Source organism: Bos indicus, chromosome 15 (genome assembly GCF_029378745.1).
Source record: "Bos indicus isolate NIAB-ARS_2022 breed Sahiwal x Tharparkar chromosome 15, NIAB-ARS_B.indTharparkar_mat_pri_1.0, whole genome shotgun sequence".
In the NCBI taxonomy this organism is placed as follows: Eukaryota; Metazoa; Chordata; class Mammalia; order Artiodactyla; family Bovidae; genus Bos; species Bos indicus.
In genome coordinates this window covers 8015507-8040421 of record NC_091774.1, presented here as the reverse complement: position 1 = coordinate 8040421, position 24915 = coordinate 8015507, and the positions used below count along the sequence as shown (strand labels likewise).

The following is a 24915-nucleotide window of genomic DNA, read 5'->3' as shown; positions in this document are numbered from 1 at the left end:
TTTCCTTGTATTTACAATTTTTTATGAAAACAAACAATGAAGTCATCGGTCCACTAAAAGCTGTACTAATTTTCCTTTCTAGTTTTGATGTCCTTTACTTCTTTTTGTTGCAATGATTAAAACTTTCAGAGAAATATTGAATGAAAGTAGTGGCTTTTGTGCATTGATTCTGACTCAAAGGAGGTCATATTAAACATTTCACAATTAAGTATGATAATATCTGTAGGATTTTCAAGTTTCTTTGATTAATTTGAGGAATTTATTTTCTATCCTTAGTTTTTTGAGTGTTTTTATCATGAATAGTTTAAAATTTTTAAACTTTGGACATTGAGATAATTATATGGTTATCTATCTACTAATATTTTTAATTAGTTTGATGATTTTTGAATGTTAAAGCAATTCTACTTTCCTGATAACAATATATTATTCTTCCATTTATTATTGAATACTATCTGATATTTTGTTAAGGATTTTTTTCCATCTATACTTATGAGACGTATTAGTCTGCAATTTTTCTTTATCTGTAACATCTTTATCATGATTTAGTATTAGTTATGTTGGCCTCATAAAATGAATGTTAATGTTCTTCCCTCCTCTATTTAAAAAAATATTTGTATTACTTATTTCTTAAATGCTGCTGCTGCTGCTAAGTCGCTTCAGTCGTGTCCGACTCTGTGTGACCCCATAGACGGCAGCCCACCAGGCTCCTCCATCCCTGAGATTCTCCAGGCAAGAAGACTGGAGTGGGTTGCCATTTCCATCTCCATATTTCTTAAATAATAGATTTAATTTACCATAAAACAATCTGGGCCTGCAAATTTATTAGTGAGAGTGTACTTAAATTTAATTTTCTACTTTAACAGGTATAGGACTATACAGACTTAGTGTTTCAACCTTTGGTAAGTTTTATATTTAAAGGAATTTGAAACAGATCAATTTGTTGGCTAAAACTGTTACTGTTCCTTCATTTTACTTTAATTTATAGAGAGTTTCTGCTGCTGCCTCTGAGTCACTTCAGTCATATTCGACTCTGTGCGACCCCATAGATGGCAGCCCACCAGGATGCCCAGTCCCTGGGATTGTCCAGGCAAGAACACTGGAGTGGGTTGCCATTTCTTTCTCCAGTGCATTAAAGCGAAAAGTGAAAGTGAAGTCGCTCAGTCATGTCCGACCCTCAGCGACCTCATGGACTGCAGCCTTCCAGGCTCCTCCGTCCATGGGATTTTCCAGGCTCCTCCATCCATGGGATTTTCCAGGCAAGAGTACCGGAGTGGGGTGCCAGTGCCTTCTCTGAGAGAGTTTCTAGTGATAGTCAATTTTTTATACTCAAGATTGGTAATATTTTTTTCTTATATCTCTTGACCAACCCTTCTAATCATTTGTCAATTTTATTGATTTTTTTAGAACTAATTTTTGCCTTTGTCAGTTTTCTCTTGGGCAACCCACTCCAGTGTTCTGGCCTGGAGAATCCCAAGGACAGCAGCCTTGTGGGCTGCTGTCTGTGGGGTTGCACAGAGTCAGACACAACTGAAGCAACTTAGCAGCAGCAGCAGCAGCAGCAGTTTTCTCCATTTTCTTACCATTGATACCTATGCTAGTCCTACTTCCTAGTTTGCATTTAATTTGCACATATTTTCCAGCTTTTATAGGTGATAAACCAGACATTGGAGATATATATATATATATATTTATTTATTTTATAATATAAATATATTAGCTATACTTATCCCTTTGGTTAGAATTGCTTTAATTTAATAACAAGTATTGCTGTGATATACTTTCATTTTTATTTACTTTGACATTATATATGACAACCTGTTATTAAATCTACCCAGTTAATGCTTACTTTGGATATTGTATTTTTCAGTTTTATAATTTCCACTTAGTTCTTGCATATATTTTTCATTTATATATTTAGATACAGCCTTTGTTCATTCTTGTGAACATAGTTCCCTTCATCTCTTGAACATATGTATGACAAAGTTTTTGCTTATTCCAAAATTTTTGTCTCTTTGACTTTAGTTTCTATTATTTTTTGTTCTTGACTGTGGGTCCCCTTTCCCTGTTTCTTAACACATCTAGTAATTTTTAATTGACTTCTAGATGTTGGAAATAATACATTTTAAAGATTCTAGATTCTGTACCTTCATCTGACAATTGTTGGGTTTGCTCTAGCAGAAAATATACTTGCCTGGACTGAACCTAAACTCTATTTCCCCTTTAGTGCTTAAAAGTTCTGCTCCCTTCTATAAGCCTTTTATTTTTTTTACCTTCTTCCTGGTCATTGGGAATACAAAGTCAGCGATCAGCCAAAGTGTTCGGCAAAATTTTTGCTCAGATTTTAGTGCTCCCCCATCTATAGCAACCCACTTTCTGTGCTCCCACATTTAAAATCTTTCTTGAAACCTGAGATATATCTTCTTACTTCCCAACATGTTAAGACCACATCTTTCTGCTCAAGTTCCAGATGCTCCACACCATGAAGACTGAGTAGTACTTTTAGATGCTGCTGCCGCTGCTAAGTCACTTCAGTCGTGCCCGACTCTGTGCGACCCCATAGACGGCAGCCCGCCAGGCTCCCCCATCCCTGGGATTCTCCAGGCAAGAACACTGGGGTGGGTTGCTATTTCATTCTCCAATGCATGAAAGTGAGAAGTGAAAGTGAAGTTGCTCAGTCGTGTCTGACTCTTAGTAACCCCATGGACTGCAGCCCACCAGGCTCCTCCGTCCGTGGGATTTTCCAGGCAAGAGTACTGGAGTGGGATGCCATGGCCTTCTCCGACGAAAGGCTTATAAATATGTATTATCTCATCCAGTGTAGTTCCTCTCTTTGAAAATTTAACATCTCTTTTCATTTTTTTCCTGCTTTTGGTGACTCTCCAAAGTCTTTAAATAGTTGTTTATATATATATCATCCACAGTTTAAAATTATTAATTGTGAGTGACTTGATCTACTACATGCTACTCTGTCATTACTGCAAATGGAGCCCAATGTTTGACTGACTTTTAAATTACAAACTTTAAGAATAATTTTTCACAAATGCCTGAGTACTCTGACCTCAATATTATCCCTTGAATTGTGTATTGTGAATTGAGTTGTGTTAGTTTCTTCTGTACAGCAAAGTGAATCAATAATGCATATGCTTATATACACTCTTTTTAAGGTTCTTTTCCCATATAGCTCATTACGGACTATTGAGTAGAATTCCCTGTGCTATACAATAGTTTTTTATTAGTTATCTATTTACATGTAGTGGTGTGTATATGTCTATTCCAAATTCCCCATTTATCCCTCCCAAGCCCTTCTCCCCTTGGTAACCACAACTTTTTTCCATACATCTGTGACTCTAATTTTATTCTGTAAATAAGTTCATTTGTACCTTTTTTTTAGATTCCACATTTAAGCAATATCATATGATACCTGTATTCCTCTGTCTGACTTACTCCACTCAGTATGACAGTATCTAGGTCCATCCACACACTGCAATTGGCAGTATTTCATTCTTTTTTTTTAATGGCTGAGCAATATTTCATTGTATATATGGACCACATCTTCTACATCCTAACTTTTTTAACAGTCAAGTTGGGAAATTACTACATGTAAAAGAATGAAATTAGTACATTCTCTAATGCCATGCACAAAACTCAAAATGAATTAAAGACCTAAATGTAAGATCTGATTCTATAAAACTCTTAGAAAAAAAAAGGACAGAATACACTCTGACATAAATCACAGCAAGATCTTTTTTGATCCACATCCCAGAGTAATGGAAATAAAAATAAACAAATCACACCTAATTACACTTGAAAGCTTCTGCATAGCAAAGGAAATCACAAACAAAATGAAAAGACAACCAGCAGAATAGGAGAAAATACTTGCAAATGAAGTGACAAGCAAGGAATTGTTCTTGTTCTGTCACTAAGTGTCCAACTCTTTGCATGGAGTACGGCAATGCTAGGTGCCTCTGTCCTTCACTATCCTACAGAGTTTGCTCGAATTCATGTTCTCCTGAATGAGGAATTAATCTCCAAACTATACAAACAGATCAACATCTAAAAAACAATTTAATCAAAAAATGGCAGGAAGATCTAAACAGACATTTCTCCAAAGAAGACATACTGATGGCCAAAAAGCACATGAAAAGATGCTCAACAACACTAATTATTAAAAGAAAAATTGAAATCAAAACTACAATGAGCTATCACCTCACAATGGTCAGAATGGCCATCATCAGCAAGTCTAAAAACAAAAAATGCTGGAGAGGATATGGAGAAAAGGGAACCCTCCCACACTGTTGATGGGAATGTAAATCGGTATAGCCACTAAAGAGAACACCATGGAGGTTTCTTAAAAAAACTAAAAATAGAGCTACCATATGATCCAGCAAATCCACTCCTGGGGATATATCCAAAGTAAACCATAATTTAAAAAGATACATGCCCCTCAATATTCATTGTAAAAATTCCAAGATTGCTTATTAACTGGAGAGAATAACAGCAAACTGTGCTGTTAAGAATGTTCACTATTTTTTTTAATATTAAAAATTTTTAATGGAAGTATAGTTGACTTGCATACATGCTAATTCACATCAGTCAAGTGTGCTGAATTTAATTTCAGACATTGCAGAATTCCATATTCAATGATTTTACTTTTATTTTTAATATACTGATGTTTTATAGTCTTTACGTAAGAAGAATTATGGCTTCCTGGGAGCCCACAACCTAAAACTATGAACAGTCCCTAGGTAAGAATGAATAAATTTTCAATGGCTTTCTTTTAAAATGCAGAAAATCTCTACATGTTAGACAGCAGTTGAATTTTTTTTGAAAGACCTATTTGGTTGTCTGCAGGAAAGTTTAGTAGTTGAACTAAATTTTTAGTGACTTAACTGAACATAACAGTCTAATTTCAGCCCCCGATGATTTTTGCCATTTTTCTTTAGGCAGTCAAATGTTTCTATATTGATTGTCAATGAGTCCACTTAGGACTTTGTGCCCTGATTTGTATTGCTTATAAGGAATTGAGCTTGCTAACAATTCCTGCAGAAAAATTAAATTTCTCTAGATCATATATAGCTACCAAGTTAGCAATGATGCCAAAGTAATTTACCAGAGACCTGGTGGATTTACTTATTTTAAAAATGGAAATTAAAAGAGTAGAGAATTGTTCAGTATACTTATACTTACCTATGTCCTGTTATTTGTACATATTATATGTGTGCATATGTTATATATACATATATGTGTGTGTGTGCATGTATTCAATATACCTTCTACAGTCTACTCTAGAGGAAGACATTTAATTTTTTTTTAGGCACCAAAGTTTTACTAACTCTCCTTCTTAATCTTTCTTTATAAACCAAGTTAATCTTTTTTGGATCCACAGTTGTGATGGGAACCAAGTTACAATGTACTTTTATTTCTTTCTGGCCCCTCTCAACCCCTGGTTGTCACTTCTCTCATCCTTTCTTACTTACCAATATATTCCAATCCCTGTAAAATACAGACTAAAGGTAACAACATCATTGATTTGAGATTTTAGAGAATGCCCAGCACTAAGCCAGGCTCTCAGGAGCATTCAAACTCTGAGAGTTCCTGTACACTCTTTGACATAATTCCTTCTCATCTCTCATGGGTTGAGGAACCAATGAGCCTATAAAGCAAGAACATGGTCTAAAGTCCATAGACCAAGCAAACGCCTGGCTGGTAAAGTGCATGGCTTTGTGACTGCTACTGCCAACTTCCAGCCTAAGGAAAGACTGAGTTTTTGTTGTTGTTCAGTCACTCAGTCGTGTTTGACTCTTTGTGACCTCATGAACTGCAGCATGTCAGGCTTCCCTGTCTTTCAACATCTCCTGGAGCTTGCTCAAACTCGTGTCCATTTTGTTGGTGATGCCATCCAACCATCTTGTCCTCTGTCATCCCCTTCTCCTCCTGCCTTCAATCTTTCCCAGCATCAGGGTCTTTTCTAAAGAGTTGGCTCTTCACATCAGGTGGTCAAAGGATTGGAGTTTCAGCTTCAGCATCAGTCCTTCCAATGAACACTCAGGACTGATTTCCTTTAGGATGGACTGGTTGATCTCCTTGCCGTCCAAGGGATTCTCAAGAGTCTTCTCCAACACCACAGTTCAAAAGCATCAGTTCTTCAGTACCCAGCCTTATTTAATGTCCAACTCTCACACTCACACATGACTACTGGAAAAACCATATCTTTGACTAGACAGACCTTTGTTGGCAAAGTAATGTCTCTGCTCTTTAATATGCTGTCTAGGTTTGTCAAGGAGCAAGCGTCTTTTCATTTCATGGCTTCAGTCACCATCTGCAGAGATTTTGGAGCCCAAGAAAATAAAGTCTGTCACCGTTTCCACTGTTTCCCCATCTATTTGACATGAAGTAATGGGACCAGATGCCATCATCTTAGTTTTTTTAATGTTGAGTTTAAAGCCAGCTTTTACACTCTCCTCTCTCAACTTCATCAAGAGGCACTTTAATTCTTCTTTGCTTTCTGCCATAAGGGTGGTGTCACCTGCATATCTGAGATTACGGATATTTCTCCTCATATCTGAGATTATGGATATTTGTTCAAGCAATCTTGATTCCAGCTTGTGCTTCATCCAACCTGGCATTGTGCATGATGTACTCTACATATAGGGCTCACCTTGTGGCTCAGCTGGTAAAGAATCCGCCTGCAACGTGGGAGACCTGGGTTCGATCCCTGGGTTGGGAAGATCCCCTGGAGAAGAGAAAGGCTGCCCATTTCAGTATGCTGGCCTGGAAAATTCCATGGACTGTACATATGAGTTAAATAAGCAGGATGACAATGTACAACCTTGATGTACTCCTTTCCCAATTTAGAACCAGTCCATTGTTCCATGTCTGGTTCTAACTGTTGCTTTTTGACCTGCATACAGGTTTTGCATGAGGCAGGTAAGGTGGTCAGCTTTTTTTCCACCTCTTGAAGAATTTTCCACAGTTTGTTGTGGTCCACACAAAGGCTTTAGCATAGACAATGAAGCAGAATAGATGCTCTTCTGGAGCTCTCTTGCTTTTTCTATGATCCAACAGATGTTGGCAATTTGATTTCTGGTTCCTCTGCCTTTTCTAAGTCCATCTTGAATATCTGAAAGTTCAGTTCATGTACTGTTGAAGCCTCACTTGGGGAATTTTCATCATTCCTTTGCTAGTGTGTGAAATGAGTGCAATTGTGCAGTAGTTTGAACATTCTTTGTCATGGCCCTTCTTTGGGATTGGAATGAAAACTGAACTTTTTCAGTCCTGTGGCCACTGCTGCATTTTTCAAATTTGCTGACATATTGAGTGTATCACTTTCACAGAATCACCCTTTAGGATTTGAAATACTCAGTTGGAATTCCATCACCTCCACTAACTTTGTTCGTAGTGATGCTTCCTAAGGCTCACTTGTCTTCGCACTCCAAGATGTCTGGCTCTAGGTGAGAAGGAAGGACTGAGTGAAGAGTTCCAAAGCCCCTGAGCTCATGGTTCCTTGTGGGTAACTCCCATGTACCTCCATCCTGACCAGGACTTGAGGAGGGACTTCTCAATTTCCCATGCCACACTTGGAACAGCATGAAGGATGCAGCAGAGGCCAAAGACCGAGTGACTGGTCCCAGGGTGTTGATGACAGACATTATCAAACCAATCTCAAGGGTGGTTCCATTTGTTCTGAGGGAGGAGAAGTGGGACCCAGGCAAGGACAGCAGCTCGAAGGCAAAGAGCAGGTCTGCTTCTCAATAGCAGTAGTGATCAGGTTTGAAGGAGTCATCATAGGACATGTCCAGGTAGTAGGCTCCTCAGTCAGCTTGGTTAGCTTCACATTCTGCTTGCCCAGGGGGCTTCAGCCACTGCTTTATCTAGCTTCTCATCCAGGGTACTTGTCTGAGTGGGTCCACAGCTCAAAATGCACCAGCACCTGATTGGTGAAGGATTTGCTCATCACGAACTGGGATGACCCATAGCTCAGCCCAAGTCGGACAGCCAGCCCTTGGCTAGCAGGATGACACGACGCCCATTCTTCAACAAGTAGCAGTCCACCTCAGTCTTAATATTCACCTTCTCCACAGCATTTTAGCTCAGCCACTTGACATCAATCTCCATGTCAAAGTGTCCACAAAGTGTCAAAGTTACACACACAATGACATCATCTTTCATCTCTTCAAAGGGCAGGCCAAGAGTTTTGTTAGTACAGCCTATGGTGCTAACAAAGATGCTGCAGTCCAGACAGGCCTCATCCCTGGTGGTCACCTCTTAGCCCTCCATGGCCACCTAGAGTGTGTTGATAGTGTAGCTCTCCATGATGATGACGTGGCCCCAAACCCCCTCAGGGCCTGGGCACAGCCCTTGCCCACATTGCCATAGCCTGCTTCCACCACCATAATCATCATCTGCAGTCCCCTTAATGCCATCTATGAGGGGCTCCTGGCAGCCAGAGAGGTTGTCAAGTGTGTTCTTGGTGATGGAGTCGTTGCCGTTGATGGCAGGCACCTTCAGGACCCTGTGTGCCAGTTGTGGACCCCTGTTGTGGTCTCTTTGGAGATGCCTTGGACAGGAACTGTGGGTACTTGGTGTGAATGAGGTTGGTGAGGTGCCACTATCGTCCAGAATCATGCTGAGCTACCCGTCCTTGAAGTACAGTCTGCTCTATGCACCACAGATACTCCTCATCTCTTTCACCCTTTCAGCTGCTGCATGGTCCTGGGTGGAGAAGATAATTGTAGCTGGACCACCACACCTCAACACACAGGGTGACAAGAGTCACGATGAAGACAGAGATGAAGACAGCTGTCTCCATGGTCACGGTGTCGGCAGTGGGCAAACCGGATGCACTTCAGTGGCTCAGAGGCGGAGGCCATCTCTCACGTGTGCATCGGGCCTGGTGTCTCATCCTCTGTGATGTCTGGGACCTTGCATCCCCAGGTGGCCAGGTTAACAGCAGCAACCTTGTAAGAACGCTTGTCCAACTTGCTGGAGGTGTTTCCTCACAGAATGATGCACCCAGGCCTCAGGCTGGGAAGAGGTGGAGGCTGGGCAGCTCTGGGCAGGGCAAGACATTTAATTCAGAACAAAGATTAAAGGCAACAAAGCCTCCTAGCTGCCAGTCAAGTACCATTTCATGAACTTAGTCTCTGCTTTTCTAAACATTGGCTTTGTCATTCTTCTACATGTCAGTTGCTATCTGTGCTCAAAGCTACAAGCCTTTGCTCATATTTTCTGACCTTTAATTACCCTATTAATATTTTCTATTGTTGTGAACTTTATTTCCGTATTTCCAGACTTTGTCCAGTCTAAACTGTCTTTCCAATCATTTGAAGAAACCAGGCATCTTAAATCTATATTAAGTAGGGCTCAGGGAGATAACAGAGAAGGCAATGGCACCCCTCTCCAGTACTCTTGCCTGGAAAATCCCATGGACGGAGGAGCCTGGTAGGCTGCAGTCCATGGGGTCACTGAGGGTCAGACACGACTGAGCAACTTCACTTTCACTTTTCACTTTCATGCATTGGAGAAGGAAATGGCAACCAACTCTAGTGTTCTTGCCTGGAGAATCCCAGGGACAGGGGAGCCTGGTGGGCTGCCATCTATGGGGTCACACAGAGTCGGACACGACTTAAGTGACTTAGCAGCAGCAGCAGCAGCACGGAGATAAGTATCATGGGCTATTTAGTTCACCTATTCTAACTCATCAAGTGTGAATGGCTTTATTTCTTATAAATTTGCTAAATAATTTTTTGAAATCCTTAGTTATGCTTCGTGTAACTTTAAAAGGATTAGTCGTGGATAATCTCCTGTACTTGGTTTTCTCATTGTTGTTATTTTTAATCAATCCTTTCTCAAAAATCATTTAGTCAAATTTACAAATATTTAGTCTTCAAGGAAAAATGTCAGTGAAACACATTCTATTGGTGTTTTGGCTACATTTATAGAACTGGAGTGAAAGGATGAAATTCTGATGCTTCTTTTTGGGGGTCAAATCTCTGTATTTTATTTTAATTAAACAATTATTTTATTCCCTCTATTAGTTTAAACATTTCACTATGTACCATATGGCAAATACCTTACTAGTCAGAGTATATAAAGATGCACAACACAGTTTCAGTTCTTAAGAAGAAAAATGCATGAATAGGACTATATACCATGAATAAACATATATGTTGGTTGGTTGAGTCACTGACTGTTTATATCTGTTTCCTCATCTGCTTATTATAGTTCCCCTTCCACTTTAAGAGTGTTCTTGTGTGGGCAATAGAGTCACTATTATATTTAACTTAAACAATCCTAATTTCTAATGATATCTGACTATACAAACTTCTAACAATGTAAATGAAGTGGTCAAAATATCTACCTGTAGTATTTGAGTTTATCAGTTGAATTATGAATTCGTATTTCAGATGTTCTTATTTATTTATTTATGACCACTCCTCCAGCTTGTGGGATCTTAGTTCCCTGACCAGGGATCAAAACCACACCCCCTGCAGTGGAGGTATAGAGTGTTAACTACTGACCACCAGGGAAGTTCCTAGACTTTCTTATACACACTGTACTAATTTAGATTTTATGCATTTTCACACTTTATATTCAAATTTTATTTAAACTATCCACTGCATACTTAACATTTATGCTTTTATCTTCAGATTTTCTTCAGTCATCTAACAAAATTTTTCAAAATGTGCAGATAAGTTATTTGAGATATATTATTTTGGGGGAATTTATGCATGAGGCAGAAACATTTTTTTCATTTATTTATTTTTTAATTAAAGGATAATTGCAAAACATACATTTCTCCAAAGAAGACATACAGATAGCTAGCAAACACAAAAAGATGCTCAACATCACTCATTATCAGAGAAATGCAAATCAAAACCACAATGAGGCACCATCTCATGCCAGTCAGAATTGCTGCCATCAAAAAGTCTATAAACAATAAATGCTGGAGAGGGTGTGGAGAAAAGGGAACCCTCTTACACTGTTGGTGGGAATCCAAACTAGTACAGCCACTATGGAGAACAGTGTGGAGGTTCCTTAAAAAACTGGAAATATAATTGCCATATGACCCAGCAATCCCACTGCTGGACATACACACCAAGGAAACCAGAATTGAAAGAGGCACGTGTACCCCAATGTTCATTGCAGCACTGTTTACAATAGTTAGAACATGGAAGCAACCTAGATGTCCATTGGCAGACGAATGGATAAGAAAGCTGTGGTACATTTACACAGTGGAATATTACTCAGCTATTAAAAAGAATACATTTGAATCAGCTCTAATGAGGTGGATGAAACTGGAGCCTATTATACAGAGTGAAGTAAGTCAGAAAGAAAAATACCAACACAGTATATTAACACATATATATGGAATTTAGAAATATGGTAATGATGACCCTATATGTGAGACAGCAAAAGAGACGCAGATGTAAAGAACAGACTTTTGGACTCCATGGGAGAAGGCGAGGGTGGGATGATTCTAGAGAATAGCATTGAAACATGTATATTACCATGTGTGAAACAGATCACCAGTCTAGATTCAGTGCATGAGACAGGGCACTCAGGACTGGTGCACTGGGATGACCCTGAGGGATGGGATGGGGAAGGATGGGGAAGGGGGGTTCAGGATAGGGAACACATGTACACCCATGGTAGATTCATGTCAGTGTATGGCAAAAACCACTACAACACTGTAAGGTAATTAGCCTTCAATTAAAATAAATAATTTTTTAAAAAAGGATAATTGCATTATAGAATTTTGTTGTTTTCTTCCAAGCATCAACATGAATCAGCCATCAGTTCAGTTCAGTTCAGTCGTTCAGTCGTGTCTTACTCTTTTCGACCCCATGAATCGCAGCACACCAGGCCTCCCTGTCCATCACCAACTCCCAGAGTTCACCCAGACTCACGTCCATCAAGTCAGTGATGCCATCCAGCCATCTCATCCTCTGTCGTCCCCTTCTCCTCCTGCCCCCAATCCCTCGCAGCATCAGAGTCTTTTCCAATGAGTCAACTCTTCGCATGAGGTGGCCAGAGTACTGGAGTTTCAGCTTTAGCATCATTCCTTCCAAAGAACACCCAGGGCTGATCTCCTTCAGAATGGACTGGTTGGATCTCCTTTCAGTCCAAGGGACTCTCAAGTGTCTTCTCCAACACCACAGTTCAAAAGCATCAGTTCTTCGGCGCTCATCTCCTCCCTCTTGAACCTCCCTCCCATCTCCCTCTCCCTCCCCCTCCTAGCCCTCTAGATTGTTACAGAGCTCCTGTTTGAGTTCCCTGAGTCATACAGCAATTCCCATTGGCTCTCTACTTTACATATAGTAACATAAGCTTCCATGTTACTCTCTACATACATCTCACCCTCTCTTCCTCTCTCCCCCGTGTCCATAACTCTGTTCTCTATGTCTGCTTCTTCACTGTATATTCTTGCCTACTTTGCTGTAGATTAATTAATCATTGGGGTGTGATTTTATTTCTGGGGTTTCTATCCTGCTCTGTTAATCAATATTTCAGTTTTTGTGCCAGTAGTATACTATTTTGATTAATTTAGCTTTGTAGTACAGTCTGGGAGAAGGCAATGGCAACCCACTCCAGTACTTTTGCCTGGAAACTCCCGTGGACAGAGGAGCCTGGTAGGCTGCAGTCCATGGGGTCGTGAAGAGTCAGACATGACTGAGCAACTTCACTTTCACTTTTCACTTTCATGCATTGGAGAAGGAAATGGCAACCCACTCCAGTGTTCTTGCCTGGAGAATCCCAAGGACAGAGGAGCCTGGTTGGCTGCAGTCCATGGGGTCACACAGAGTTGGACACGACTGAAGCGACTTAGCAGCAGCAGCAGCAGTACAGTCTGAAGTCAGGGAGTCTGATTCCTCCAGCTCCATTTTTCTTTCTCGGAATTGCTTTGGCTATTAGTAGCCTTTTGTTTTTCCATATAAATTTTAGAGACTTCTGTTCTAGTTCTGTGAAAAATGTCATTGATAATAATAAAGATTGCATTGAATTTGCAGATTACCTTAGATAGTATAGACATTTTGATAATGTTGATTTTTCCAATCTAAGAACATGGTATATCCTTCCATCTCTGTGTCATCTTCAATTTCTTTCATTGGTATCTTAGAGTTTTCAAAGGAAAGGGTTTTATGTTAGGTAAATTTATTCCTAGGTTTTGAAAATTTTATTCTTTTTGATGCAATAGTAAATGGAATTGTTTCCTTAATATCTCTTTCTGATCTTCACTGTTCATGTATAATAATGCAAGTGTATACAAAAAGAGATTTATTTGCATTAATTTCAATCCTACAGCTGTACTGAACTGACTGATCAGCTCCAGTAGTTTTCTGTCACTGTTAGCAGATAACATGATAGTATAGTATCATGTTATCTGCTAACAGTGACAGTTTACTCTTCTTTTCCATTTTACATTCATATATTTCCTTTTTTCCCTGCTGATTGTTCAGTTCAGTCTCAGTCATATCTGACTCTTTGAGATCCCATGGACTGCAGCATGCCAGGCTTCCCAGTCCATGACCAACTTCCGGAGCTTGCTCAAACTCATGTCCACTGAGTTGGTGATGCCATCCAATCATCTCATCCCCTGTTGCCCTCTTCTCCTCCTGCCTTCAATGTTTCCCAGCATCAGGGTCTTTTCCAATAAGTCAGTTCTTCACAACAGGTGGCCAAAGTATTGGAGTTTCAGCTTCAGCATTAGTCCTTCCAATGAATATTCAGGACTGATTTCTTTTAGGATTGATTGGTTTGATCTCCTTGCAGTCCAAGGGACTCTAAAGAGTCTTCTCTAACACCAAAGTTCAAAAGCATCATTTCTTCTGCACTTAGCTTTCTTTATGGTCCAGCTCTCACATCCGTACATGACTACTGGAAAAACCATAGCTTTGACTAGATGGACCTTTGTTGGCAAAGTACTGTTTCTGCTTTTTAATCTGCTGTTTAGGTTGGTCATAGCTTTGATTCCAAGAGAGAAAGTGTCTTTTAATTTCATGGCTGCAGTCACCATCTTCTCTTCTATTCTCAGCTGTTTGTATGGCCTCCTCAGACAACCAGTTTGCCTTTTTGCCTTTCTCTTTCTTGGGAACGGTCTTGATCCCTGCCTCCTGTACACTATCATGAACCTCCTTCCATAGTTCTTCAGGCACTCTGTCTATCAGATCTAATCCCTTGAACCTATTTGTCACTTCCACTGTATAATCATAATGGATTTAATTTAGGTCATACCTGAATGGTCTAGTGGTTTTCCCTACTTTCCTCAATTTAAGTCTGAATTCTGCAAAAAGGAGTTTGTAATCTAAGCCACAGTCAGCTCCCAGCCTTGTTCTTGCTGACTCTAGAGTTTCTCCATCTTTTGCTGCAAAGAATATAATCAATCTAATTTTGGTATTGATTATCTGGTGAGGTCCATGTGTAGAGTTGTCTGTTGTGTTGTTGGAGGAGGGTGTTTGCTATGACCAGTGCATTCTCTTGGCAAAACTCTGTTAGCCTTTTCCCTGCTTCATTTTCTACTCCAAGGCCAAACTTGCCTGTTACTCCAGGTATCTCTTGACTTCCTACTTCTGCATTCCAGTCCCCTATGATGAAAAGGACATCTTTTTTTTTGGTGTTAGTTCTAAAAGGTCTTGTAGGTTATCAGAGAACCTTTCAACTTCAGCTTCTTGGCATTAGTGGTTGGGGCATAGACTTGGATTATTGTGATACTGAATGGTTTGTCTTGGAAATGAACAGAGATCATTCTGTAATTTTTGAAATTGCACCCAAGTACTGCCTGATGGCTGCCGTCTGTGGGATCACACAGAGTCGGACACGACTGAAGTGACTTAGCAGCAGCAGCAACTGCATTTTGGACTCTTGTTGACTATGATGGCTACTCCATTTCTTCTAAGGGATTCTGCCCACAGTAGTAGATATAATGGTTATCTGAATTAAATTTGCCCCTCCAGTCAATGTTAGTTCACTGATTCCTAAAATGTTGATGTTCACTCTTGTCATCTCCTCTTTGACCACTTCCAATTTATCCTATGCAATATTGGTCTTCTTTCTCTTCATTCTTTCTGGAGTTATACATCCACTCTTCTCCAGTAGCATATTGGACACCTACCAACCTGGGGAGTTCATCTTGCAGTGTCCTATTTTTTTGCCTTTTCATACTGTTCATGGAGTTCTCAAGGCAAGAATTCTGAAGTGGTTTGCCATTCCCTTCTCCAGTGGACCACATTTTGTCAGAACTCCCCACAATGACCCCTCCATCATGGGTAGTCCTACATGCCATGGCTCATAGTTTCATTGAGTTAGACAAGGCTGTGGTCCATGTGATCATTTTGGTTAGTTTTCTGTGATTGTGGTTTTCTTTCTGTCTGCCTACTGATGAATAAGGATAAGAGGCTTATGGAAACTTCCTGATATGAGTGACAGATTGCTATGGCTAGGACTATCAAAACTATGTTGAATGAAAATGGTGACAATGGACATCCTTTCCTTATTTCTGATCATACAGGGCAAACTCTGCCTTTCACCACTGAGGATAGTGTTAGCTGTGGTTTGTTTTATATGACCTTTATGACATTGAGGTAGATTCCCTTTATGCTCACTTTCTGGAGAGATTTTATCATAAATGGGTATTGGACTTGTCAAAAGTTTTTTGTGCGTCTATTGAGGTGATCATATGTTTGTTTGTTTTTTCCTTCAGTTTATTAATGAGGTTAACACAAAAATTGAGTTGTGGACATCGAAGCATCCTTGCATCCCTGAGAAAAGTCTCACTTGAGCATGGTGTATGATCCTTCCAATGTACTGTTGGATTCAGTTTGCTAGTACTTTGTTGAATATTTTTGCGTCTGTGGTCATCTGGGATATCAGCCTGTAGTTTTCTTTTTGAATGATGTCTTTGTCTGGTTTTGGCATCAGGATGAAGGTGGATTCATAGAATAAACTTGTGAATGTTTCTTTCACTGGACTTTTTTGGAGGAGTGTCAAAAGTATAGGTGTTAGCTCTTGTCTAAATATTTGATAGAATTCACCTGTGAAGCCATCTGGTTCTAGACTTTTATTTGTTGGAGGGTTTTATATCATGATTTCAATTTTGGTGTTTGTGATATGGCTGTTCATATTTTCTATTTCTTCCTGGTTCAGTCTTAGAAAGTTGTATCTTTCTAAGAACTTATGCATTTCTTTTAGGTTGTCCATTTTATTGGCAAACAGTTGTTTATAGCAGTCTCTTATGAGCTTTTGTATTGTTGTGATATCTGTTGTAACTTCTCCCTTTTCATTTCTAATTTTATTTGAGTTCCCTCAGTTTTGTTTTGTTTTTTCTTGGTGAGTATGGCTAAAGGTTTACCAGTTTTGTTTGTCTTCTCAAAGAACCAGCTTTTCATTTCAGTCTTTGTTATTGCTTTATCCATCTCTATTTCATTTATTTCTGCTCTGATCTCTATGATTTCTTTCTTTCTACTAACTTTGGGTTTTGTTTGTTCCTCTTTCTCTAGTTGCTTTAGATACAAAATTATACTGTTTATTTGGGATCTTCTTGTCTCCTGAGGTAAGATTGTGTTGCTATAAATTTCCATTTCAGAACTGCTTTTGCTTTTCCAAAGGTTTCGGACTGTTACTTATTCATTGTTATTTTTCTCTAGATATTTTTTAAATTTCCTTTTGATTTCTTCAGTGATCCATTGGTTATTTAGCAGCATCCATTTAGTTTGTGTGTGTGTTTTATAGTTTTATTCTAGGCAATGAGTTAAAATAAGCTATGCTTCTGAATTCTATTTATAACTCTGACCTTACAAGAATATAATTGTATTTAGCATTTATCTGCAGGCAAAAGAAAAATTTATTTATAGAACAAATTTTATAATTGCTGTTTTAAGGTAGAGAAATTGTCATTTCTTACTTGATATTTCACCCCTTTGGGAATTCAGTTGTTATGAGAAAATGAAATGAATACATATAAATTTTAAGCCATATGTCCTTATTGACAATGAAGCAATTTTTCTATAATCTTTCAAAACTGACTAACCACAAAAAGGTAAATGTTAGGTTGTGGAAGAAAATTCAAATGACTGAATGTAGATAGATGGCAGATTAGAAGTATTAATGGGGAAACAGCTAGGTGTCACTAAAGGAAGAATGTCCTTGTTCCAAAGAGGAGAGACAGTGAATGTTAATTTACCTGGATTAGTGGCAGTGAAGTAAAAGGTTGATGCAGATGTGATGGGGAAGGGATGGGCAGTTTTTTCCTCCAAAGCAGTTGACAAAGTTAGCAATTCAATGTCTAGCAGACTACACACTCAAATATTATATATGCTGTTACTGTTGATAATGATGACAGCTGTTTCTTGTGGGTCAGTCAACAGGCAGACACTATACATATTGTGGGGGAAAAAAAAAACCCTTATAGATTTTGAATATTCACTGAATAGTGAAATGTGGGAGAAAATAGAAAAAGGAAAGGGAGTGGAAGGGAGGGAGGACTTATTATTTATTTAATGCCTGCTCTTTCAGGGTTTGTCAGACTTAATTACGTATGAAGGTTCACTAAATCTTCTTAGCAGAAGCTGATATTATCACTTCATACTGATATGAAAGTTGAAGTTCTGAAGTGTTAAAAATACGCACATTTATTCAACATACATTGCACACCAAGAATGTACCATTATTGTGCTCATTTCTGAGGATATAAAGATGGAAACAATCAAATGCGATTCCTTCTTTTAAGAAAATTACTGTCTAAATGTATGACAACTGTAACTATGTGATTCATCCAGTGTTACACAATTCGTGTATAGAAAGGGATTTGGATGCTGGTTTTTCTAAGTGTATCACCAGTGCTCTTGGTACCACCATATCAGGAGCAAGCAAGTTGCCGCTTCTCCCCCTTACATTCTTTCTCAACATCCGGATTGAGGATATGGGTGTGTCCAACAGTACATTTCTCTGTATTTTCTGAGCTGAATTTTGTAGGTTTTGATTTGGCATCCATCAAAGTGCTAAATAAAATGGAGAATTTGCTTAGAAATCTATGATAACAAATAACTACATGAGTCAAAAATTGTATCTGAAATATATTTGAGATAATGACTTACAAATTACTTTCATCTATCTGAATTTTCCCTTTCATTTCCCCTTAATTTGTTACTGGTCTGCATTCATTGATTTAAGAAAGGTATGTGTCAGGGAAAAAATAGAAAAACCTGTAAGCTTTTGTGGCTTTTCTTTCTCTAATGAACAAAGAGAGGCCAATGTTTAGTCAAAATATTTTGGAAGAAGAATGTTGTTTCCCAGCATAACCCTGTTTGTTGACTAGAATGAGACCCTCTTGGGCTAGAAGATGTTGGGGAGATAGTGGAGCCTGCTGAGGGTTCATACTCTACCTGCCTTTGTAGAAGCATTGCTGAGAGAATATCCCCCAAAAGAAAATTTTTGCAACATCTCCCCAAATTTCTATTCCCTAAATACATCAGTGAAGTAGTGGAGACTGAAGAGCCTTATGGATTAGAACAACGAAACCTATGCCAATAGGCATAAGTTCCGGCAGGTAGAGTGGCTGCCTGCTTCAGAAGGAGCCTTCTTCATCTGGAACCAAAGGGCTCTGCTTGTTCCCAAAGTCGGATGTTGCTCTGTTTTAGTTGCACCAGATTTTACCATGCAACAATCGCGTTGGTGCCAAGGTGGCGCTAATGGGAAAGAACCTGCCTGCCAATGCGGGAGATGTAACAGACATGGATGGGTTCGATCCCTGGGTTGGGGAGATACCCTGGAGAAGGGCATAACAAACTACTCGGATATTCTTGCCTGGAGAATACGATGGACAGAGGATCCTGGCGGGCTATTGTCCATAGGGTCGCAAAGAGTCAGACACAACTGAAGTGACTTAGCGTACATGCATACATACACCCATTCTATTCTTTAGTCTTTCTCCTCCAGACTGTACTTTCCATATCAAGCCTTCACTCTCCCCATTTACACACACACACACACACACACACACACACACACACACAAATTATCTGACAGAGAACAGGGCAGTGGTAGAGATATTCGTAGGGAAGTACCCCATTAGGTATATAGGTTTGCTTTATTTTTTTTTTTTTTTTTTTGAATTTTTTTTTTTTTTAATTTTATTTTATTTTTAAACTTTACATAATTGTATTAGTTTTGACAAATATCAAAATGAATCCACCACAGGTATACATGTGTTCCCAATAGTAAATAAGGGAAAGGTACATTTCGTAAGAAGCTTGTGTTTTCTTTTCATATCGATTTATATTAGTGGATCTCACAGGTAAAGATTTCATTATTGGTTTGAAAATTCTTCATTATGTTGAAATTTTAGGGGAACAAAATACTCTGGATTTTGATCAATGACCCATAACCCCTGGTCATGGGGCTATATTGATTCTTTCTTTTTATTTTGTGCTTAAGACTTTTTTCTGTGTTTTTATAGCAAGCAGCTTTAAACTTTATGATCTAAAAATGTCTTAAGTAAGAAGAAACTGAATCTTCTCAGCCAACTAGCTCTTGAAACACTATCTCTGTAATATGTAAAAGGATCTCTGCTCTTCCTACCCCTCTGGAGTTCTGAACCATGTATACTCCATGTATATGTTCACTGATTGATTTCATGAGACTTTTTCTCAAGAGAACTGCTCCCATCCTGAGTTGTTCTGTATTAGTAATTGGCATTTTCCAGAGGTTTAAAGCATATCCCTATTTGAAATCAGCTTTTCCAATATTTCTTTTTGCTTGTTCTCATGTTGCCTAATTCCAACTCACTACACAAAAAATTTTTTAAAGCTACTAATCTCTCCTCTTAATATGGACTGGCACATCACATAAGGATGTTTGGTGAAAAATATTGTAACATTCTTATGATATGTACTAAAAATTATAAATGTGAAAAATATTTCTCATTTTGTCTTTTGCAAACAACTTCACATAAGATAGCAGTGATGGCTCACATAGCCAATAATATAATTTCATAAAGATTTTATCCTTTTCACAGAAGCAGTTTGTTAAATGACTAATGAAATTTGGCTTAAAAATCTATGCTTTATCAGAATGTTCTAGTAAATAAATTCACAAATCAGGAAATATCTGTTGTTTGACCATATGTCTCAGTTTGCAGTTTGGAAGAAATTACCACCATAAGCCACCTCAGGGTTGAGTCCTACTAGGGCCTGCCTCCCACTTTTTCTTCATATGATTTCTAAAATCAAGTCATTGACAGGACCCTGAAGCACCATTTTTCTCTTTTACTTTCCTTATTATTCCATCTTTTGAAACACTCTCCTCTCCTCTCCTCTTCTGCCTGTTGAAGAAATTTCAAGACAGTTCTTTCCACTACTCTCTCACAAAATTTCTTTACTGTCCTCTCCATCAAAACAACAACCGAATTTTTCTAATTTTCATATATGCCCAACCAAGGTTTTCTATAAATTAATCCCTGAGTCAAAAAAATATCATTTTGTATGTAAGTCCTTAGAAAAATCTTTCATTGTTGCATAGCACTCAGATTTTATTTTAAATGACAAAGTATTTTTTGGCAAGAACACACAAGTCTGAAATAACTCAAGTGATGCTAATTTGGAGTGTTTATATGTCAGGTGACTGAGAGAAAAAAGAAGAGAAAGAAACAACTCAGAATTACTAATAATTCCTGAGGAGTGATACTTTGCAAGTACAAATATTAAAAGTTTCAAAATTCTTAAATTTTCTTTCTTTCTTTCTTTTTTTTTTTTTTTTTTTTTGCCATACGGCACAGCTCATAGGATCTTAGTTCCCTGACCAGGGATCCAATTTGAGTCCTAGGCAGTGGAAGTATGGAGTCCTAACCACATAACAAACCTATAACCAATATCATACTCAATGGTGAAAACCTGAAGGCATTCCCTCTAAGATCAGGAACCAAGACAAGGATGACTGTGGTCACCATTTCTTTTCAACATAGTTTGGGAAGTCCTAGACACAGCAATCAGAGGAGAAAAACAAATGAAAGGAATCGAAACTGGAAAAGGAAGTAAAATTGTCATTGTTTAAAGATGATAAGATACTATACATAGAAAATCCTCAAGATACCACAAGAAAACTAGTAGAGCTCATTAATGAATCTAGTAAAGTTTCAGGATACAAAGTCAACATACAGAAATATGTTGCAATTCTATACACTAATAACAAACTATCAGAAAGATAAATTAATGAAAATCCCATTTATCATCATATCAAAAAGAATAAAACATCTAGGAATGAACCAACCTGAGGAGACAAAAGACCTCTACACTGAAAACTATGAGACACTAACAAATGAAATTAAAGATGACACAAACAGATGGAAGGATATATCATGCTGTTGGGTGGGAATAATCCCATACTTCGATAAAAAAGAAAATAAAAACCTTAAATTTATCCTTTTAAAAAATTACCTTTTAATACCACTAGAACAGCTGGTTGTGAAAGTTGCTCAGTCATGTCCAATTCTTTGCGACCCTATGGACTTGGTCCATGGAATTCTCTAGGTCAGAATACTGGAGTGGGTAGCCGTTCCCTTCTCCAGGGGATCTTCCAAACCCAGGGATCAAAGCCAGGTCTACCCACATTGCAGGCAGATTGTTTATCAGCTGAGCCATCAGGGAAGCCCAAGGATACTGGAGTGGTTAACCTATCCCTTCTCCAGCAGATCTTCCTGACCCAGGAATTGAACTGGGGTCTCCTGCATTGCAGGCAGATTTTTTACCAGCTGAGCTACCAGGGAAGCCCAATAAGATGTCATCTGCAAACAGTGACAGTTTTACTTCTTCCTTTCCAAGTTGGATGTCTTTTATGTATTTTTCTTGTCTGATTGATGTAGCTAGGACTTCCAATACTATCCTGAATAAAAGTGACAGGAGTGGGAATCTTTGTTTTGCTCCTGATTTTAGAGGAAATGCTTCCAATGTTTTAGCACTGAATATCATGTTAGCTGGTATAGGTCTGGTCCTGTATGGTCCATAAAATGTTGATGTAAGTTCCCTCTATATTTATTGTATTGAGACCTTTTTATAATAAATGGATGTTGAAATTTGTCAAAAACTTTTTCTGCATCTATTGCAATGATCATGATTTTTTATTCTTCACTGTGTTAATGTAATGTGTCACATTAATTGATTTGCAAATATTGGACCATTCTTGAATTCCTGGGATAAATCCCATTTGATCATGACGTTTGATCCTTTTAATATGCTATTGAACTGGATTGCTAATATTATGTTGAAGGTTTTTCATCCATGTGTGTCAGTGATTTTGTTGTTGTTTAGTTGCTAAGTCATGTCTGACTCCTTGCAGCCCCATGGACTGCAGCACCCCAGGCTTCCCTGTCCTTCACTATCTCCCAGAGTTTGCTCAAATTCATGTGCATTGACTCAATTATGCTATTTAACTATTTCATTCTCTGTCACCCCCTTCTTCTTTTGCCTTCAATCTTTCCCAGCATCAGGGGCTTTTCCAATGAGTTGGCTCTTCGCATGAGGTGTCGACACAAAGTACTGTAGCTTCAGCTTCAGTCCCTCCAATGAATATTCAGTGTTGATTTAATCAGTGATGCTAGCCTAAAATTTTATTGTTTGTGATATCTTTTTCTGGTTTTGGTGTTAGGGTGACAAGCTGAGCGCCAAAGAATTGATGCTTTTGAACTGTGGTGTTGGAGAAGACTCTTGAGAGTCCCTCGGACTGCAAGGAGATCCAACCAGACCATCCTAAAAGAGATCAGTCCTGGGTGTTCATTGGAAGGACTGATGTTGAAGCTGAAAGATGAGATGGATGGATGGCATCACTGACTCGATGGACATGAGTTTGAGTGAACCCCGGGAGTTGGTGATGGACAGGGATGCCTGGCATGCTGTGATTCATGGGGTCACAAAAAGTCAGACATGACTGAGCAACTGAACTGACTGACTGACTTAGCCTCAAATAGTCCTTCCTCTCGATTTTTGGAATAGCTTTAGAAGGATAGGTGGGAGATTGTATATTTTAGGAATTTCTCCATTTCTTCTAGGTTGTCCATTTTATTATCACATAATTTGTAGTAATCTCTTATGAAACTTTACATTTCTATCTTGTCTATTATAACATTTTCTTTTAATTTCTGACATTAATTTCTGATATTCTGATATTATTATTTCTGACATAAATTCTGTTGGAGGCCTTATCTCTTTTGTTTTTCAAGATGAGTCTGGCTAAAGGTTTATCAGTTTTACTATGTTTTAATAACTAACTCTGAGTTTCACTGACACTTTCTATTATTGGTTAGTCTCCATTTATGTCTGCTCTGATCTTTATTATTTCCTGATACTAATTTTGAGTTTGTTTATTATTTTTATATTAAGTATAAGTTTGCTTTATTTGAAATTATTTTTATATCCTAAAGTAGGTTCGTATGTCTATAAACCCCTTCCTTAGAACTACTTTTGCTGTGTCCTGTATGGTTTGGTTCATTGTGTTTCCATTTTCTTTTGTCTCCTGGTAGCTTCTGATTTCCTCCTTTATTTCTTCAGTGATACATTGATATGTTTCAGTTCAGTTCAGTCACTCGGTCGTATCAAACTCTTCATGACCCCTTGGACTTCAACACGCTAGGCTTCGCTGTCCATCATCAATTCTCCCGGGGCTTGCTCAAACTCATGTCCATTGAGTATGTGATGCCATCCACGCATCTCATCCTCTGTTGTCCCCTTCTCTTCCTGCCTTCAATCTTTCCCAGCACCAGCATCTTTTCCAATGAGTAAGTTCTTCAATCAGGTGACCAAAGTATTGGAGTTTCAGCTTCAGCATGGATCAGTTCAGTTCAGTTGCTCAGTCGTGTCTGACTCTTTGTGACATCATGAACCACAGCACGCCAGGCCTCCCTGTTCATCACCAACTGCCAGAGTTTACCCAAACCCGTGTCCACTGAGTCGGTGATGCCATCCAACCATCTCATCCTGTGTCGTCCCCTTGTCCTCCTGCCCTCAATATTTCCCAGCATCAGGGACTTCACAAATGAGTCAGCTCTTCACATTAGGTGGCCAAAGTATTGGAGTTTCAGCTTCAACATCAGTCCTTCCAATGAACACCCAGGACTGATCTCCTTTAGGATGGACTTGTTGGTTCTCTTTGCAGCCCAAGGGACTCTCAAGAGTCTTCTCCAACACCACAGTTCAAAAGCATCAATTTTTCAGCACTCAGTTTTCTTTATACTCCAACTCTCACATCCATACATGACAACTGGAAAAACCATAGCCTTGACTAGATGGACCTTTGTTGACAAAGTAATGTCTCTGCTTTTTAATATGCTATCTAAGTTGGAAATGGCAACCTACTCCAGTACTCTTGCCTGGAAAATCCCATGGATGGAGGAACCTGGTAGGCTATAGTCCATGGGTTCGCACAGAGTTGGACAAGACAGAGCGACTTCACTTTCACTTTCTAGGTTGGTCATAAATTTCCTTCCAAGAAGTAACCGTCTTTTACTTTCGTGACTGCTTTCACCATCTGCAGTGATTTTGGAGCACCCCAAAATAAAGTCAGCCACTGTTTCCACTGTTTCCCCATCTATTTCCCATGAAGTGATGGGACCGGATGCCATGATCTTCGTTTTCTGAATGTTGAGCTTTAAGCCAACTTTTTCACTCTCCTCTTTCATTTTCATCAAGAGGCTCTTTAGTTCTTCTTCACTTTCTGCCATAAAGGTGGTGTCATCTGCATATTTGAGGTTATTGATATTTCTCCCAGCAATCCTGATGCCAGCTTGTACTTACTCCAGTCCAGAAACTTCCCTGGTGGCTTAGAGGGTAAAGCGTCTACCTGCAATGCAGGAGACCTGGGTTCGATCCCTGGGTTGGGAAGACCCCCTGGAGAAGGAAATGGCAACCCAATCCAGTACTCTTGCCTGGAAAA

The 24915-nt window shown here is 38.9% G+C and overlaps 1 pseudogene; it reads right to left on the bottom strand.

The window, feature by feature from the left end:
- Positions 1-7748: 7748 nt before the first annotated feature.
- LOC109569256 (adenosylhomocysteinase pseudogene) lies at positions 7749-9171 on the bottom strand (annotated as a pseudogene).
- Between the last annotated feature and the right edge of the window lie 15744 nt (positions 9172-24915).